The sequence below is a fragment of the Rhinoraja longicauda genome, chromosome 17 (assembly GCF_053455715.1).
Source record: "Rhinoraja longicauda isolate Sanriku21f chromosome 17, sRhiLon1.1, whole genome shotgun sequence".
NCBI classification, from domain to species: Eukaryota; Metazoa; Chordata; class Chondrichthyes; order Rajiformes; family Arhynchobatidae; genus Rhinoraja; species Rhinoraja longicauda.
The window spans coordinates 17,862,431-17,880,619 of record NC_135969.1 but is presented as its reverse complement, the minus strand read 5'-3'; the positions used below and the strand labels follow the sequence as shown (position 1 = coordinate 17,880,619).

Genomic DNA, 18,189 nt, shown 5'->3' with positions numbered 1-18,189 from the left:
AGGTGATGCATCTTCTGCGGTTGCAGGGGAAGGTACCTGGGAGGGGGTGGTTTGGGTGGGAAGGGATGAGTTAACCAAGGAGTTGTGCAGGGAACGGTCTAGTGGTGGGATCACTAGTTACTGACAGTCCTTTCAGGTTCACTTGCACCTTCTCCAACCTCATCTATTGTATCCGTTGTTCAAGATGTGGACTCTTATACATCTGCAAGACCAAACGCAGACTGGGCGATCGTTTCGCGGAACACCTTCGCTCAGCCCGCGTGAACCAACCTGATCTCCCGGTTGCTGGACACTTTAATTATCCTTCCCATTCCCACACAGACCATTCTGTCCTTGGTCTCTTCCATTGTCAGAGTGAGGCTAAATGCAAATTGGAGGAACAGCATCTCATATTTTGCTTGGCAGCTTACAGCCCAGTGGTATGAATATTGATTTCTCTCACTTCAGGTAGCCCCAGCATTCTCTTTCTCTCTATCCCTCCCCCACCCAAGTCGCACTAGCTTCTCATTTTCATCCCTGCAAACAGCTTACAATGGCCTGTTTCCTTTATCATCGTTACTTTTTTGCATATCTTTCATTCATTGTTCTTTATCTCTCCACATCACCGTCTACATCTCTCTTTCCCTTATCCCTAACCAGTCTGAAGAAAGGTCTCGACCCAAAACATCACCATTCCTTCTCTCCAGAGATGCTGCCATTCCCACTGAGTTACTCCAGCTTTTTGTGTCTGCCTTCGGTTTAAACCAGCATCTGCAGTTCCTTATTACACATTATTATAAAAACAACTTTATATCGTCAAACAGTCCAGTATAGACGGTCTACAACTGTAATTATCTGAGGAATGGTTTACATGGAAATAACAGTATAGAAAATAATTCACATATAAACACATAAACTTTGTCGAATGGTTCATTGTGACCCTGTGGACATGACAGATCAATCTCATTCAATGCCCATGGGTGGCCAAGTATAATGTGTAAAAGACAACTTTGGAAGTTTATTAATCTGATGTCGGTATATACGATGTTTAAACAGCCATAACTCATATCATAAGACATACAGTATGAGCAGAATTAGGAAATTCAGCCCATCGAGTCTGCACCGCCATTCAATCATGGCCGATCTATTTTTCCCTCTCAACCCCCTTCTCCTGCCTTCTCCCCATAACTTTTGATTCACTTTACTAATCAAGAACCTATCAATCTCCACTTTAAAAATACGCACTGACTTGGCCTCCACAGCCGTCCATGACAATGAATTCCACAGATTCACCAAGCTCTGCCTAAGGAGATTCCTCCTGATCTCCTTTCTAAAGGTACGTCCTGTTATTCTGAGGCTGTGCCCTCTGAATCGACACTCTCCCACCACTGGAAACATCCTCCCCATTTAACACTATGCTTGAAAGCTCTCTCAGGAAATTGGGGTAGATTTAACAGTCGCTGCTCTTCCAGCCATTCAGCAGTGTCGTAATATGGTATTAAATGAACCAATCCCCGATGCCGTGAGCACTACACAGTGGACAGTCCCTTACCAAAGGTTGAACATCTCTGATAAGAACATCCGTCCAAGTTTTACCTTATGTTCTCTCTCTCTCTCACTCCCTCTCTCTGTAACTGCTTCCATTCACCTACTGAGCAGATCACCTTGTTTACAGAAGGCAGAAGAATGGGGTTAGGAGGGATAGAAAGATCAGCCCTGATTGAATGGCGGGGTAGACTTGATGGGCCGAATAGCCTGATTCGGCTCCGATCACATGAACCGATTCCATTGTCAACCTATTTTTACCCCTGTCTGTGACATTGCACTTCCCTACCCTCCCTACAGCTTATCCAACTGCTTTTGTCTCCTTCCCAGTTCTGATGAAGGGGTTTCAAACCAAAACATTATCTCAGTTTCTATTCCCTCAGCTGTAACTCGAGCTGCTGTGCATTTCAAGCTCTTTTTCCCATTTTTGTTTCAGATATCCAGCATGACCTAGATGAATTATATGTGAATTATGCTCAGCAGTACTATCCAACATCCCAGCTAGTGGGATTTCAATGGGAAATACAATAAAATCACAATAAAACTTGCACAAAACGATATGTATGCATACTTTACACATATAAATCGGTGCAAGTGTGTACAATTTCTAGGCAACTGTGAGTGTAAGACATTCATCTATCCCTCTGATCAGGATAAAGGTGCTGTATTGAATTGCTTCAACATTTAACAGGCCCATGTGCAGGATGAAATGACACGGCAGAAACAGTGAAAGAATCAGTGAGAGATCAGTGTTATTATCTTCAATTTTACCAAGGGGTCACTAGAGAAGTGGGCTGACTTTAATTTTATCACCCTTGGTGAAACAATGGTCAGACAAACTTGAGCTATGAATCAACCCCCGCAGTGCACAATTTCAACCCTACAGGTTCATAAATAATATTTTTGTTTCACTCACAATGAAAGCTACTTACTGGTTTCCCTTCTAGTCCTGGAAGGCCCGCTTCCGCTGGATTCCCCTGAAAGGCAAGGATGAGGCAGTGAGAACAAGTCAGCGGGCCAGGTTTCACTGGCCACACAACAGTACAGCTCTTCGGCTGTGACTGTGCTATCTCCTGGCCCTTGCAAGTCCAAACAGTGGTCAGCCAAACACCTGCTGAAACCTCACCCCAGAAAACACAAGAAACAGCATGAAGAGTCAACCATTCACCTCCTCAGGCCTGTCTGATATTAAGTAAAATCGTGGTCTATCTCAAATTCTTTATCCAGCATATCGTTCTTGATTTCCGAATTTCATAAAGATCTATATTTTAGTTTGGTTTCGTGATACAGCGTGGAAAGAGGCCCTTCGGCCCACCGAGTCCACACCAACCAGTGATCTCCGTACACTAGCAGTATCCTACCCAGTCTAGGGACAATTTCCAATTTTTACTGTAGCCAATTAACCTACAAACCTGTAGGTATTTGGAGTGTGGGAGGAAACCGGAGCTCCCGGAGAAAAACCACACAGTCACGAGGCGAACGTACAAACTCCTTACAGACAACACCCGTAGTCAGGATCGTACCCGGGTCCCTGGCACTGTAAAGCTGCAGGTCTACCACTGTGCCACCCATACCGCTGCGCCACCGCGTCGCTCATATGTCTCAGTCTCAAATACACTCATTGAATGAACATTCATAGCTCTATGCATTGCACAATGTCAAAGACAGACATACCTCCAATGAAAATGTTCCTCTTCACTTCAATCCTAAATAGGGCAACACAGTGACTGTGCCAAATATGATGTCTAATTTCCTCTGTCTGTGCCGGATCTATACCCCTCCATTCCTTGCATATCTATGTACCTATCTAAAAGCTGTCTAAACATCACAGTGGTGTCTGCGTTCACCACCATCCCTGAGAGCATGTTCCCGGCATCCACCACTCTGTGTACAGAAATCTCACCCCGCACAACTCCTTTAAACTTCCCCCCTCTCACCTTAAAAGCTCTGTTCTCCAGTCCTTGACATTTCCACCCTGGGGACAAAAGGTTCTGATTGGCTACCCTATCTATGTCTCTCATAATTTTACACTTCTGTCATGTCTCGCCTTAACTCCAAAGCTCCAGAGAAAAGAATCCAACTTTGTCCCACCTCTACTTATACATAATGCTTTCTAATCCAGGCAGCATTGGAGAGGATTCTTCAGGATACGATTTACTCATGTTTGGAAGAGAATGGTCTAAGTAAGGACAGTCAGCATGGCTTCGTCCATGGCAGGTCATGTCTTATGAACGTAATTGAGGTGCTTTGAGGAGGTGACAAAGGTGACTGATGAGGGCAGCGTGGTGGATGCTGTCTAAATAGCAAGGCATTCGGTGAAGTCCCTCACGGTAGTCTGAACCAGAAGATTAAGATCTATTCGAGCCAGCACCGCCATTCTATATGATCATAGCTGATCATCAAAAATCAGTACCTGTTCTGGCATTTTCCCCATATCCCTTGATTCCTTTAGCCCTATGAGCTAAATCTAACTCTCTCTTGAAAACATCCAGTGAATTGGCCTCCACTGCCTTCTGTGGCAGAGAATTCCACAGATTCACAACTCTCTGAGTGAAAACGTTTTTCCTCATCTCAAATCCTAAATGGCCGACCCTTATTCTTAAACTGTGACCCCTGGTTCTGGACTCCTCCAACATCGGGAACATTTTTTCTGCATCTACCCTGTCCAATCCTCTAAGAATTTAATATGTTTCTATAAGATCCTCTCTCACCCGTCTAAATTCCAGCGAATACAAGCCGTTGACCCATTATTTCATCATACATCAGTCCCGCCATCCCGGGAATTAACCTGGTGAACCTACGCTGCACTCCCTCAATAGCAATAATGTTCTTCCTCAAATTAGGAGACCAAAATTGCACACAATTACTCCAGGTGCAGTCTCACCAGGGCCCTGTACAACTGCAGTAGGACCTTCTTGCTCCTAAATTCAAATCCTCTCGCAATGAAGGCCAACATGCCATTGGCTTTCTTCACTGCCTGCTGTACCTGCATGCTTACTTTCAGTGACTGATGTACAAGCACACCAGGTCTCGTTGCACCTCCCGTTTTTATTAATCTGACACTATTCAGATAATCTGCCTCCCTGTTCTTGCCACCAAAGTGGATAACCTCACATTTATCCACATTATACTGCATCTTCCATTATACTGCATCTGCCCACTCACCCAACCTATCCAAGTCACCCTGCAGCCTCATAGCCTCATCTGACTGTAAGGGACTTACATTGGTCTTCACTAATCTTTTCCTTTTTACATACCTATAGAAACTTTTACAGTCAGTTTTTATATTTCTTGCAAGCTTTCCTTCATGCTCTTTTTCCCCCCTCTTAATTAACCCCTTTGTCCTCCTCTGTTGAGTTCTAAATTTCTCCCAGTCCTCTGGTTTGCCGCTTCTTCTGGCCAATCTATATGCCTCTTCCTTGGCTTTAACACTATCCTTGACTTCCCTCGTCAGCCACGGTTGAGCCGTCTTCCCAGTTTTATTTTTTCGCCAGACAGGGACGAACAATTTCTGGAGTTCATCCTTGCGGTCTTTAAATCTTCGCCATTGCATCCCCATTGTCAACCCTTTAAGTATAATTTGCCAGTCTATCTTAGCCAATTCCCATCTCATATCTTCAAAGTCTCCTTTATTCAAGTTCAGGACCTTAGTCTCTGAATTAACTGTGTCACTCTTCATCCTAATGCAGAATTCCGCCATATTATGGTCACTGTTGCCCAAGGGGCCTTGCACAACAAGATCACTAACTAATCCTTCCTCATTACACAGTACCCAGTCTAGGATGGCCTGTCATCTAGTCGGTTCATCTACATATTGATTTAAAAACACATCCTGTGTACATTCCAGGAAATCCTCCTCCTCAGCACCGTTATCAATTTGGTTGGCCCAATCTATATGCAGGTTAGAGTCGCCCATGATAGCTGCTGTACCTTTGCTACACGCATCCCTAATTTCCTGCTTGATGCTATCCCCAACCTCCCTACTGCTGTTTGGTGGTCTGTATACAACTCCAACAAGCATTTTCTGCCCTTGGCTATTTTGCAGTTCTACCCATAATGATTCTACAGCATCCAAGCTAATGTCTCTCCTTGCTATTGCATTAATCTCCTCTTTACCCAGCAATGCCACCCCACCTCCTCTTCCTTTCTATCTATCCTTCCTGAATATCGAATACCCTGCATGTTTAGCTCCCACCCTTGGTCACCCTGGAGCCATGTCTCCGTAATTCCAACTACTGTATATCATATCCCTTAACTGTGCATTCAATTCATCCACCTTATTTCTAATGCTCCTCGCATTAAGACACAAAGCTTTCTGATTAGTTTTTCTTATCTCCCTTGTACCTTTTGCTCCTGTCCTTTTATGGCCCTCTGTCTCCTTGCATTGGGTCCTATCCACCTGCCCTGCTAATTTAAACGTGACCTTTCCTGCACTCTCTTTCCTGATAGCTGCACGCATATGCATCCACGTTGTTAATTCCCCCCTCCCCCACTTTTTAGGTTAAGCCCACCCATGTAGGACTGGCAAACCTGCCTGCCAGAATGCCAGTCCCCTTCCAATTAAGGTGCAACCCGTCCCTTTTGTACAGGTCACCCCTGCCCCGGAAGAGTTTCCAGTGATCTAGAAATCTAAATCCCTTATCATGTACAGATGCATGATGCAAGATAAAGTTCGGTAAAGTCCTGAGGTACTCTCTACCTTACTGGAGACCCTCGGACTATCTGTAATCTGACTTTATCTTGCACTAAACGTTATTTCCTTTATCATGTATCTGTACACGGTGGACAGCTTGCTTGTAATCATCTATGGTCTTTCCGCTGACTGGATAGCACGCAACAAAACAGCTTTTCCCTGTACCTCAGTATATGTGACAATAAACTAAACTAAACTCTCTGGGTTGAATGTAGAGTATCTGTTAAATTATAACAATTGATCAGTTTCCAAGCCTTTTGGAGTTAATCTGAAATCAGGCACAAGCTTTCTCACCGGAACTTGGGTGTGCTTGGCTGCAGGCTCCTAGTCATGCATTGTGGACTTGCATCGATTGGAACCTCTGGCATCGGCCTTAAACATCACCAAGTCATCTCAGTGAAAGGTTCCCTGAGATGCTCACAGTAATACCTCCATGATTTGTCTTTGTTTACCCCAGTGGGTACTCACCTGTAGACCATCCCTGCCCTTCGCTCCAGCTTCACCCCTTTCACCTCGGTCTCCTTTGGCTCCAGCATCACCCTACAATTAATAGCTCAATTTTATTGATACAGTGGATGTCAACAACAATCATAAATCATAAATATCAAAGACAACATTGCAATGACTCTACTCTGATCCCATCCTCCAAGAACATTCAAGTGATCATCGGCACAGTATGTAGGGCCAATCATCCATGATGTCATCCTGGAGATATTTCTGGTGGAAGCAACATTTACCATCCCTCTAGAACTTCTCTTGATCTGAATGCTTTGATGGGCTATTTCAGAGATGGTGTGTAAATCAATGGAGAAAGATTGTCTTCCTTACACTAGTGAACAAGATGGGGCTTTTACACCATCTGGTAATCTTAACGATTGCATCAAATTTGAATGATACTTTATTATCACAAGTGACATGTCCATGATTTTTAGTTTTGCATACACAAGGTATACAAAGAGTCACCAGTCGTGGGCACTGACAAAGTTACAAATGTTATTGGCGATATACTGTATTTAATAAATTGTATTTAAATTCTGGGATTTGAACCCCTGATGATAGTCATGGAGCAAGATAGGCCTTTCGGCCCAACTCATCCATGCCAAACAGGATGCTCCATCTATCTAGTCCCATTTGCCCATTTAAAGGTGGTTTTCGAGGACGTCTGGTCCTTATCCGTTTAAACTTTTCCTATCCATGTGCTTATCCAAATATCTTTGAAATGTTGTTACACTACTTGCCTCAACTACCTCCTTTGGCAGTTCTTTCCATATACCCGCCACCCTCTGTGTGAAGAAGTTGACCCTCAGGTTTCTAAATGTCTCCATTCTCACCTTAAACCATTTTGTCCAAGTGGCTAGACCATTTGTCCAAGTCTCCAGTTTACTACCATCTAGCAACATAACCACCACTACAAAACCGGCAGTTTCATAACTATTATAGTACTGTCACACCACTGCGAAAAGGAATATAATCAGTGAAGGAGGCTTTTAAAAGCTTCATTAAATAACATTAATTATTAAATAACATCTCTTGAAAAAAACATTGTCAAGAAAGATGTCCTCAAGCACGACTGAATCTGATGCTACAATGAATTAAAAGAGTGTAGCAATATGTGTAAATTCAAGAAAATGTTCAAAAATATTATATTTGAAAGACACAAAATATGTGACCAGCACTGCGAAATGCCTGACATGACAGAAATGATGGTTCTTGACTATATTTGTGTTTCTTTCTATGTTTTGTTTATCTGCTTCTGACTTATGATGTTAAGTATTATGGGTAGGCACAATAAGCTTTGGCTTCTGCCTACACCTTTTCTTTCGGTCAGAAAATATCATGTGTGATTATATTGTTTTATTTTTGATACAATGATTTCACACTATTTAACTTTCACAACTGCATGGTCAATCTGTTGCATTGTATTGACCGGAAAATATATAAATAAATAATAATATTTTTAAAATGTTGCAATAGTGTTTTTTTGTTGTCAGTTTTATTTCATGGTCTTGGTGTAACAGTAGTAGGCTATAAGGAACTTACTATACTCAGACCTTATCTCCTTTGGGTCCAACTGGTCCTGTTGCTCCATGGTCGCCCTGCAAGGAAAAAGATAATGTGATACAGGGATTCCCACGAGAAATTTGATTTGTTTAGGCGTTTCAATGAGTAAGCTCCCTAGGTAGATGATGGAAACAGTCACCGTTGAATCCATGACCCCCGGTCAAAAGGTGGGAATTTTGGAGAAAACAGTAGAGTCAAATAGCATGGAAATAGGCCCTACAGCTCAACTGTCCATGCCCACTGTTCTCGTCTAAACTAGTCCCTTTTGCAAGCGTTTGACCCATATCCTTCTGAACCTTTCCTATTCATTGAGCTATATCCTTCTAATCCTTTCCTCTTGGTTTTGCATAATTTCTAAATGGCATGCATTGGCAGTTAATAATTTTAAAATAAGTATTTCAGATAGTTTTGCTTAAACCCAATTTCCTCTGCATCACAGTTCAGGTCTTTAAGGGCCATTTAGGGTGGGCTTGCATTTTAGACACTGCCCTTTGTTTGACTGAACATTAGATGTCAAGGCTCTTGCATTCAGTCAAACATGAGCCAGCGTTCAAAGCTGTCAGCAAACTGGTAAACCCAGCTAATACCAATCTTCTATATGTTTTCCATGCATTAAATCAAGAAATATGGCCACAGGATGAAGCATCTTTGACACCAGAAGCTTGATGGAACCTGGCAAAACTAACTCTTCCACCATGTAAATAGCAGGCTCTGAAATTCCCAGCCTTAACCCCGGCTTTCCCGATACTGACCTTTATTCCCTGTGGTCCTGGAAGTCCTCTTTCTCCAGTAGAGCCAAAGTCAGGTGCTTCTGGCTTGTCACCCTGAGTAAAGGCCACAGACAAATGGTAAGCCAAACATTCCATAAATAATAGTTTTCCCTCACTGAAAAGATATTTGCTTGCAAAATAATGAATCGCATTAACTACCCAATAGACCAGTTCTCTCCAGGCCATTAACTACCAATTACATCCATTGCATTTATCCTCTTTCTCCTTTTCCTCTCTATTGGAAGCAACCTTCTTTATTCAACCGCAGGCAGCGAGCACAGGGTTGAGGGTCCGAAAGGCCATATTCTCATGTTCTAGTAGACAGAGTAGTGAGCAACCTAGGGGCCCCACAGGGGATGGTCCTCTCTCCCTTCCTGTTCACCATCTACACCTCAGACTTCAGATATAACTCGGACTCCTGCTACCTGCAGAAGTGTTCAGATGACTCTGCAATTGTGGGCTGCATCAGTGAGGGGAGGGAAGCTGAATACAAAGGTGTAGTCAATGACTTTGTTGAGTGGTATGGGCTGAATCAACTGCAGCTCAACACCGACAAGACTAAAGAGTTAATGGTGGACTTTAGGAGGAGAGCAACAACCCTGTCCCTGTCTCAATCAATGGTGTAACTGTGCAGTTTACTAGGGTGTACAAATACCTTGGAGTGTTCCTGGACAGTAAACTGGACTGGTCGAGGAACGCTGAGGCCCTGTACAAGAAGGGACAAAACCGGCTGTGCTTTTGAGAAGGCTCCGATCCTTCAATGTCCGCAGTAAGATGATGCAGATGTTCTAGCCGGTGATAGCCAGTGCCACCTTCTTCACTGGCGTGTGCTGGGGTAGCAGGGCGAAGGCCGCGTATGCCAATAGGATTACCAACCTCATCAGGTAGGCTGGCTCTGTCCTAGGGTCGGAGTTGGATTCATGGGAGGTGGTCTTGGAGGGGAGGATGCTCCTCAAACTGCGGAACATCCTGGGCAATACATCTCACCCTCTCCATGACCCACTGGTCAACCTGAGGAGTACCTGAGTTTGTTAATCCTATTGGCATACGCGAGGAGGAGGCAACCTGAGGAGGCAACAGACTGGTTCCACCAAGATGCAGGACAGAACGCCAAAGAGATTCTTCCTCCCTGGGGCTATTGACCTGCACAACTCCTTCCCCCTTCTGTCGTGGGGTGGACAGAGAACTCCCCCACCCCATCCTCCCCAATCTTTGCAAATCCCCAATCCTTTAAACACTTTAATTTCATGTTACATGTATTTTCTGTTTTTATGACAAATCAATTTCCCTCCCAGGGTACATAAAGTTCTATCATATCGTATCGTTCTCAAATGCTATGTGGTCAGAAGGTCAGTAGAATACATCAGCTTCCTTTCATGCTTTCTTACCAACACAAGAACATAATTCCTGATCATTTTATCTAATTATGTGCACTCATTTTAGATGCCAATGTGTTAAACAACATTCTAATTCTAAACATAACAGAGAACAGTTGAAATCATTAATGTTGAGGAAGCAAATAACCAACCCTGGTAATGGCATGGAGAAAAAAAATCCTCATTTCATTTAGTTAGATAAGTTAAATGGTGATGATAATTACCTTGGGACCAGGAGGACCTCTTGGGCCAGATTGACCATCTCGCCCCTGGAATAGGAACACAACTCATTGTCAATGATATGGAAACTCACGCTTGCACAATCTAGGCCAATGCAAGGAGATGCAAATGTGAATGAAAGTTCATAAGTTATAGGAGCAGAAATAGGCCATTCAGCACATCAAGTCCACTCCACCATTCAATCATGGCTAATCTATCTTTCCCTCTCAACCCCATTCTCCTGCCTTCTCCCCATAACCCCTGACACCCTTAGTAATCAAGAATCTGAGCCTTAACAATATCCATTGACTTGGCCTCAACAGCCGTCCGTGGCTATGAATTCCACAGATTCACCACCCTCTGACTAAAGAAATTCCTCCTCATCTCCTTTGTAAAGGTACATCCTGAGGCTATGGGCTCTGGTCCTAGACTCTCCCACTAGTGGAAACATCCTCTCCACATCCACACTCTCCATGCCTTTCACTCTTCGGTAAGTTTCAATGAGGTTCCCCCTCATGTACAGTTGGGACTCTTAGGTCTGGAGTCAACATACACTACAATACTGAGAGATGTGAAGGAGGATAATGGCACTACAGTCCATTTTGCGCAATCATATCGTTATAGATACTTTAACTGGCAAGGTCGTTCTTTGGTCATTGAGAAATTCAGTACTGAATGCAGAGCTCTCTTGTATTCTATTCCTGGATCTTTTCCACTGCTGCTTTCATCTTCAAAATCCTTTCCGGATTCACCATTCCCTTTTGGTTAGCTCACACCTTTTGCTGCCAAAGGCCTACCCAACTCTCCTGTGGAAAATAACTGGGGATATTTCAATATGCGACCGTGAATATATAAATGTGGGCAAGGCTCACATGCACCAATGGTGGTGAGGATTGTGCCCGTGATGAACTCAGCCCTCTCCACCATCGATGCATTTACCTCAAGAAGATGGCATTGATCACCAAATGATCCCTGCCCTCTTTCTAGCTTAATTTATAGATACAGAGCGGAAACAGGCCCTTTGGCCCACCAAGTCCGCACTAGAGATCTCCATATACCAGCACTATCCTACGGACAAGGGACAATTTACAAATTTTACCAAAGCCAATTAACCTACAAACCTGTACGTCTTTGGAGTGTTGGAGGAAACCGCAGTGCCCAGGGAAAACCCACGCGGTCATGGGAAGAGAGTATAAAGTCTGTACAGACAGCACCCGTAGTCAGGATCGACCAGGGTCTCTGGCGCTGTAAGGCAGCAATACTGCTGTGCCATCGTGCCCCTTCTTCTCGCTGCTACAGCCAGGCAGGAAGCTTGAAGTCCCACATCACCAGTTTGAGGAATACAGGAGCTACTTTCAGGTTCTTGAACTGACCTGCACAACCCCATCCTACCTGGGCATTGGAACACGACGGACTACCTCTTGCACTACCATAGACTTGTTTTCTAATTGAGTTTGCACTCATGTCTTATATTTATGGCACAGTCTTTCTTTTCACTGTCTTGTAGAATTTACGTGGCAATTATGCATAATTTATATTTTTGTATGTTTTCTGAGTTGATGTGTTTGTGATGCTGTTGTAAGCAGGTTTTGCAGTGTACCTGTACCTCCCCATCCTTGTGCATATGACAATACACTCAACCATACATATTCACTCCAAACACTGTGAGACACTAAGATGGAATTTCAATACTTACAGAATCTCCTCGAACACCTTTATCCCCTCTATTACCCTGTAACCAAAAAAGGATATTCTATTTTAGGCAACATTTTACTAGTTTGTTTTCCCTGTCCTCCTCCAAAAGGCATTTCTATATGGCTCTTCATTGAACATGTATAAAACATGTCAAGTTGCCCCTACAACAAAATAGCTATTTAATGCCAAGAATTATGATTCAACTCCTTTGTCAAAATGAAAATCAACAGTTTCAATAGTTACCTTTGTGGACAGACAGAAAACTGTTCAAGATTTTTGAAGTCAAAATGTGCAACTTCAGTTTTTTTTAAAGAGATACAGCACAGATACAGGCCCCGACCAGCGATTTCCGTACACTAGCCCTTTCCTACCCAAGAGGGATAATTTCCATTTTTTACCAAAACCAATTAACCTACAAACCTGTATGTCTTTGGAGTGTGGGAGGAAACTGAAGCACCCGGAGTAAATACACGCGGTCACAGGGAGAACGTACAAACTCTATACAGTCAGCACCCATAGTCAGGATCGAACCTGGGTCTCTGGTCTGTAAGGCAGCAACTCCACTGCTATGCTACTGCACTGCCCCTTGACCTGTTTTTATCAATTATTCCCTCCTTATTCCAATTTATTATTCAAACACTTCACATCTCTCTCTGCACCTGATTCAACTCTATCTTTTGCTTTCCTTCTTCAGCTCTTCATCCATTTTCATGGTGAATTGTATAATCTCTTTGGTTATGTATGGTCTCAGTATTTACCAGTACCCAGATATTCTATTGATCTCTTGCCATTGGTGTAACCTCATGCTTACAAAAATCTCCCAGGCAAAATAAAACATAATATATGATAAAACTTTGATAATCTGCTCTCCGACCATTTGAAAAAAGTGATGGTTCATCATCGGGCTCACCAGACTATATTTGCTGCACTCCCTTCAGACTAATGGGGGCTCTGGTTCCCATGTTTCCTTACAACCCATCAGAGCTCAGTTCCCAGGCTCCATTCCAACCCATTAAGGTTCAGTCCCATGTTTCATGCCAACCCTTCAGGACACATCTCAGTCTCCTATGCTCCTGGATACAAATATCTTGGATTATCCAGCCTCTCCTTATAATTCAGACCTTCCAGGCATTCTCGTTACTTTTTTGCACACTTTCCAGGTTAATGACTTCTTTCCTACAGAACAGTATGCACTATTATGACAGTATAAACAGTAACACTCCAAACACCTTGTACTGCCATACATGACCTTCTAACTCATATACTCAATGTCCAGACTGATGAAGGCTAGTATGCCAAACACCTCCTTCATCACCCTGTACAATTGTGTTGCCACCTACATGAAATCATGTAGCTGCACCTCTATGTCTATCTGTTTTACAACATTCCCCAGGGCCCTACCATTTACTGTGCAAGTCCTGTATTTGTCTTACCATTGACCCAGTTGAGTTCCAGTTGTAAACATGAGTAACCTTCTTCACTGTTCACTATATCACCTCTGTTCACTTTACCACTCATTTTAATGCCATCCATCAACTTAACATGCCACCTACATTCACATAAAAATCCTTAATATAAGTAACAGAACATTGGACCCAGCACCAATCTCTCTGCTAGTTACACCACTTGTTACAGGCCTGCAGCCTGAGAAACAACCCTCTACCATCACCCTATGTTAAATTTTGTATTTTGCAATTTTGCAATTTTGCAATTTTGTATTGACACAGGGACACACATAGAGAAACAGAGACGTATAGAGAGAGACACAGAGAGACAGATTGAGGGAGACAGTGAAAGACAGAGATATAGAGACACACAGAGAAAGACAGAGATTATAGAGAGAGACGGAGTTAAATATATAGAGAGACAGGGGAGCGAGGGGGAGGGAGAGAGAAACAGAAATATAGACAACTAGAGACACAGATAGAGAGTGAGACTCTCAGCCTTCCCCTCACCTTCTCTCCGGGGTCTGCTGGTATCCCTTTCTCTCCAGACTGGCCTGGGAATCCGGGGATGCCTGGCTTTCCCGATTCACCAGACTGCCCTGGAGGACCCTGTGGGCCTCGTTCGAACACTACACGGCCTGGTGCCCCCTCAGGTCCAGGAACACCTTGGCTTCCTTTGTCTCCTTTGAATCCGCTTTCTCCCGGAATCCCGATGAATCCCTGCGAAGTCACGTGAAGAGATTGAAAACTTTTGATCAATAAATACAAAGCATCAGCTCACCTCGGATAATCGAATTTCTCACTTAGAGGAAAACTATCAGTTGTCAACATCATTTCACATTACTTTTAAAAGAGAAAGAAACGACAGTTCAAACTCTCGTTCAAATTACTCAGTTTATTTAAAACACAATGTTCCTGGCCCTTCCTGGAATTTGTCCTAATTTACCTATTTTCTAGAATAGATGAGACTTTCTTTCCTGCCATTTCTAAACCATTTCCCAACCACAATGTTCAAGACTTCATTTACTACAAAATATCAATTAGCCAGTACACTGATTGCCTGTGATTCCATTCCCCTCCGTGTGAAAAAGTTCCCCCTCAGGTTCCTATTAAATCTTTCTCCTCTCACCTTAACTCTATGGTTCTTGATTCGCCTGCTCTGGGTAAAAGACTGTGCATTCACCCTATCTATTCCCTTCATCATTTTATACACCTGTATAAGATCATCTCTCATCCTCCTGCACTCCAAGGAATAAAGTCCCAGCAACATAACTCTCCCTATAGCTCAGGGCCTCATGTCCTAGCAGCATCCTCATAAATCATCCCTGCACTCTTTCCAGCTTAAAAACATATTTCCTATAGCAGGGTGAACAAAACTGAACACAGTATTCCAAGTGTGGCCTCACCAATGTCATGTACAACTGTAACATAATATCCCAACTTCTGCACGCAGTACCCAGACTGATGAAGGCCAATATACCAAAAACCTTCTTTACCATCCTGTGGGCTGCTTTAAGGGAACTATGTACCTGTACTCCTAGATCCATCTGTTCTACAACACTCCCTAGGGCCCTACCATTCACTGTGAATGTTCTGCCCTGGTATGACTTCCCAAAATGCAACATCTTGCAATTATCTCCATTAAACTCCATTAGCCGTTCCTCAGCCCACTTGTCCAGCTAATCAAAAAAACACTCATTTTTCATTACTATTTTCACTGTCTACGATACCACCACCCACTTTAGTGACATATGTAAACTTACTAATCATTCCTCATACATTCTCATTCAAATCATTGATACAAACCACAAACAGCAATGGGCCCAGCAACGATCCCCGAGGCACGCCAGTGTTGCACATTTGCCATTATTTATTCATTCTCACCACTCTTGCACTTGGTATAATTAGTTTAAATCAGTATTATCACGTGTATAGAGCTACAGTGAAAAGCTTTTGTTTGCATGCTGTCCAGTCAAAAAAGACTGCATGCTCCTTGACAGTAAAGGACATTACCTCGCCTCCTTTCTCGCCTCGATCGCCCTTGTCTCCTTTGTCCCCTCTATGTCCCTTCTCCCCTGGCTTCTCCTGAACAGTCACATCATGCTTCCCCTGCAACATCTGCAGTGTCGAAATCTGAAGAATTTCAAGGAAAACCAAAAATTACTGAAGCATTAGTTTCGGTTTATTATTTGCCCTGACTCGGCTACAGTGAAAAGCTTTGTTCTGCATGCAATCCAATCAGATCGGTAAATACAATTAAGTCAAACTCAAATACAATAGATAGAACAAAAGGGAAGATACAGAGTGCAGAATATTGTTCTCAGAATATTGTAGCGCATCTGTTCTATTGAGAAAGTCCAATGGCTGCAATGGGGTAGAGAAGAATCGGACAGTACCCTACCCTAGAACGGAGATGAGGAAGAACTTTTTCAGTCAGAGAGTGGTGAAGGTGTGGAATTCTCTGCCTCAGAAGGCAGTGGAGGCCAGTTCGTTGGAGAGAGTTGGATAGAGCTCTTAAGGATAGCGGAGTGAGGGGGTATGGGGAGAAGGCAGGGACGGGGTACTGATTGAGAGTGATCAGCCATGATCGCATTGAATGGCGGTGCTGGCTCGAAGGGCTGAATGGCCTACTCCTGCACCTATTGTCTATTGTCTATTGACCGTTCAGAAGCCTGATAACAGAAGCTGTTCCTGCTCAAGCAGGAGACCAAGTCATTGGGTATTTCTATGTCTTATGACCTTGAGCAGGAACAGATGTTCAAGGTGTCCTCCCACATCCCAAAGATGTGCAGGTCTTTAGGTTAATTGGCCTCTGTAAAATTACCTGGAATGTGTAGGGAATGGATGAGAAAGTGGGATAACATGGAACTAGTGTGACCGGAGGATCAATGGTCGGCATGGACCTGGTGGTCCATAGGGCCTGTTTCCATACTGTATCTTTCAACCAATGAATCAATCAATCAAATCAAAGGTGATCTTATTGAAATATACAACATTCTTGTGGGGTTTGACAGTGTAGATGCAGTGTTGAAATAAGAGTTAGTCATTTAAGACAGATGAGAAGAATATTCTACATCGAATAGAATACTTATTTGGTTTTCTCCACTCATGAAGGCAGTAGTTTTTGAGCAACTGAGACCATTCAAGATAGAGGCAAATAAAGTATTGAATATCGGGTGGCATAATGGCACAGCTGGTAGAGCCGTTGCCTCACAGAACGATGGACCCTGGTTCAATCCTGACCTCGAGTGCTATCTGTGTAAAGTTTGTTCGTTCTCCCCATGACCACAAGGGTTTCCTCAAGGGTGCTCCAGTATCCTCCCACTCCCCAAAGACATGTGGGTTTGTGGGTTAATTGGGCTGTGTAAAATTGTCCCTAGTGTTCAGAGAGTGGACAAAAAAATAGGATAAGATAGATTTAGTCAGCATGGTAAGAGAATCGAGAGGTTAGTGCAGGAAAGTAACGCTGAGGTAAGGAATGGAAGGGTCACCATAGAGTCATGTAGAACAGAAACAGGCCCTTCGATCCAACCTGCCCATGCTGACTAAAATACCCCATCCAAGCTAGTACCACCATATGGGAACGAATGTCCAACTCCCATTTCCATTGCTTCTGCTCTTATGTTCAATGACGAGGGAAGCCTTGAAGAGGAAAACATTAAAATATAGAAGAGGTGGAATTTCTTTGGTCAGAGGGTGGTGAATCTGTGAAATTCATTGCCACAGCCGGCTGTGGAGATCAAGTCATTGGGTATTTCTAAAACGGAGATTGATATGTTCTTGATAAGTTAGGGCATCAAATGTGAAAAATAGATCAGCCATGATCGAATAGTGGAGCAGACTTGATTGGCCGAATGGCCTAATTCTATGTCTCGTGATCTTATGAAAAAGACAAGGCCATACAATTAATGGGGAGAACACGTTTTTAAGCACAAAGCAGAAATGTTCTTTCGTTTTTCAATGAGCAGCTTAATTCATTATGGGTTACCTTAACACCAAATTTCAACAGAGCTTGTTCCACATTCTGCAAAGAGAAAATAAACATGTTACTCCTCTGCAAACAGGCAACATGACAGAAAGGTGCTACAGGATAAATGTCACTGACAGAGGCAGGTACTTCTCACGAGGAGGGGGCTGAAGGGATGCTGGAGGGGGGGGGGGGAGAAAGATGAATTTTATAGATCTACCCTCTCATGCTTGTCTCCTTGGTATTGGACCAACTCAATGTCCAAAGGAACAGTTCCCATGCTTATAACTCAAAAACATATCATTCAATCAAACATATTAATGTTGGGGTCCTCTGTCCCTCACAAGCCTGCTCTCCCTCTCTATCTTCCATACTCTGAATAATCTTTATTTCCTTTCTTTTTTGTTAATTATGCTTCTTCTTAACCCCGTCCAAGGTC

General features: G+C 43.2%; 1 long non-coding RNA gene across 1 annotated transcript; it reads right to left on the bottom strand.

The window, feature by feature from the left end:
- Window positions 1-6,728: 6,728 nt before the first annotated feature.
- Window positions 6,729-9,104, bottom strand: LOC144601622 (uncharacterized). Its single transcript, XR_013548334.1, has 3 exons — window positions 9,031-9,104; window positions 8,269-8,313; window positions 6,729-6,757 (listed from the first exon to the last, which is right to left on the bottom strand). It is a non-coding gene; the product is annotated as an uncharacterized LOC144601622 (long non-coding RNA).
- Between the last annotated feature and the right edge of the window lie 9,085 nt (window positions 9,105-18,189).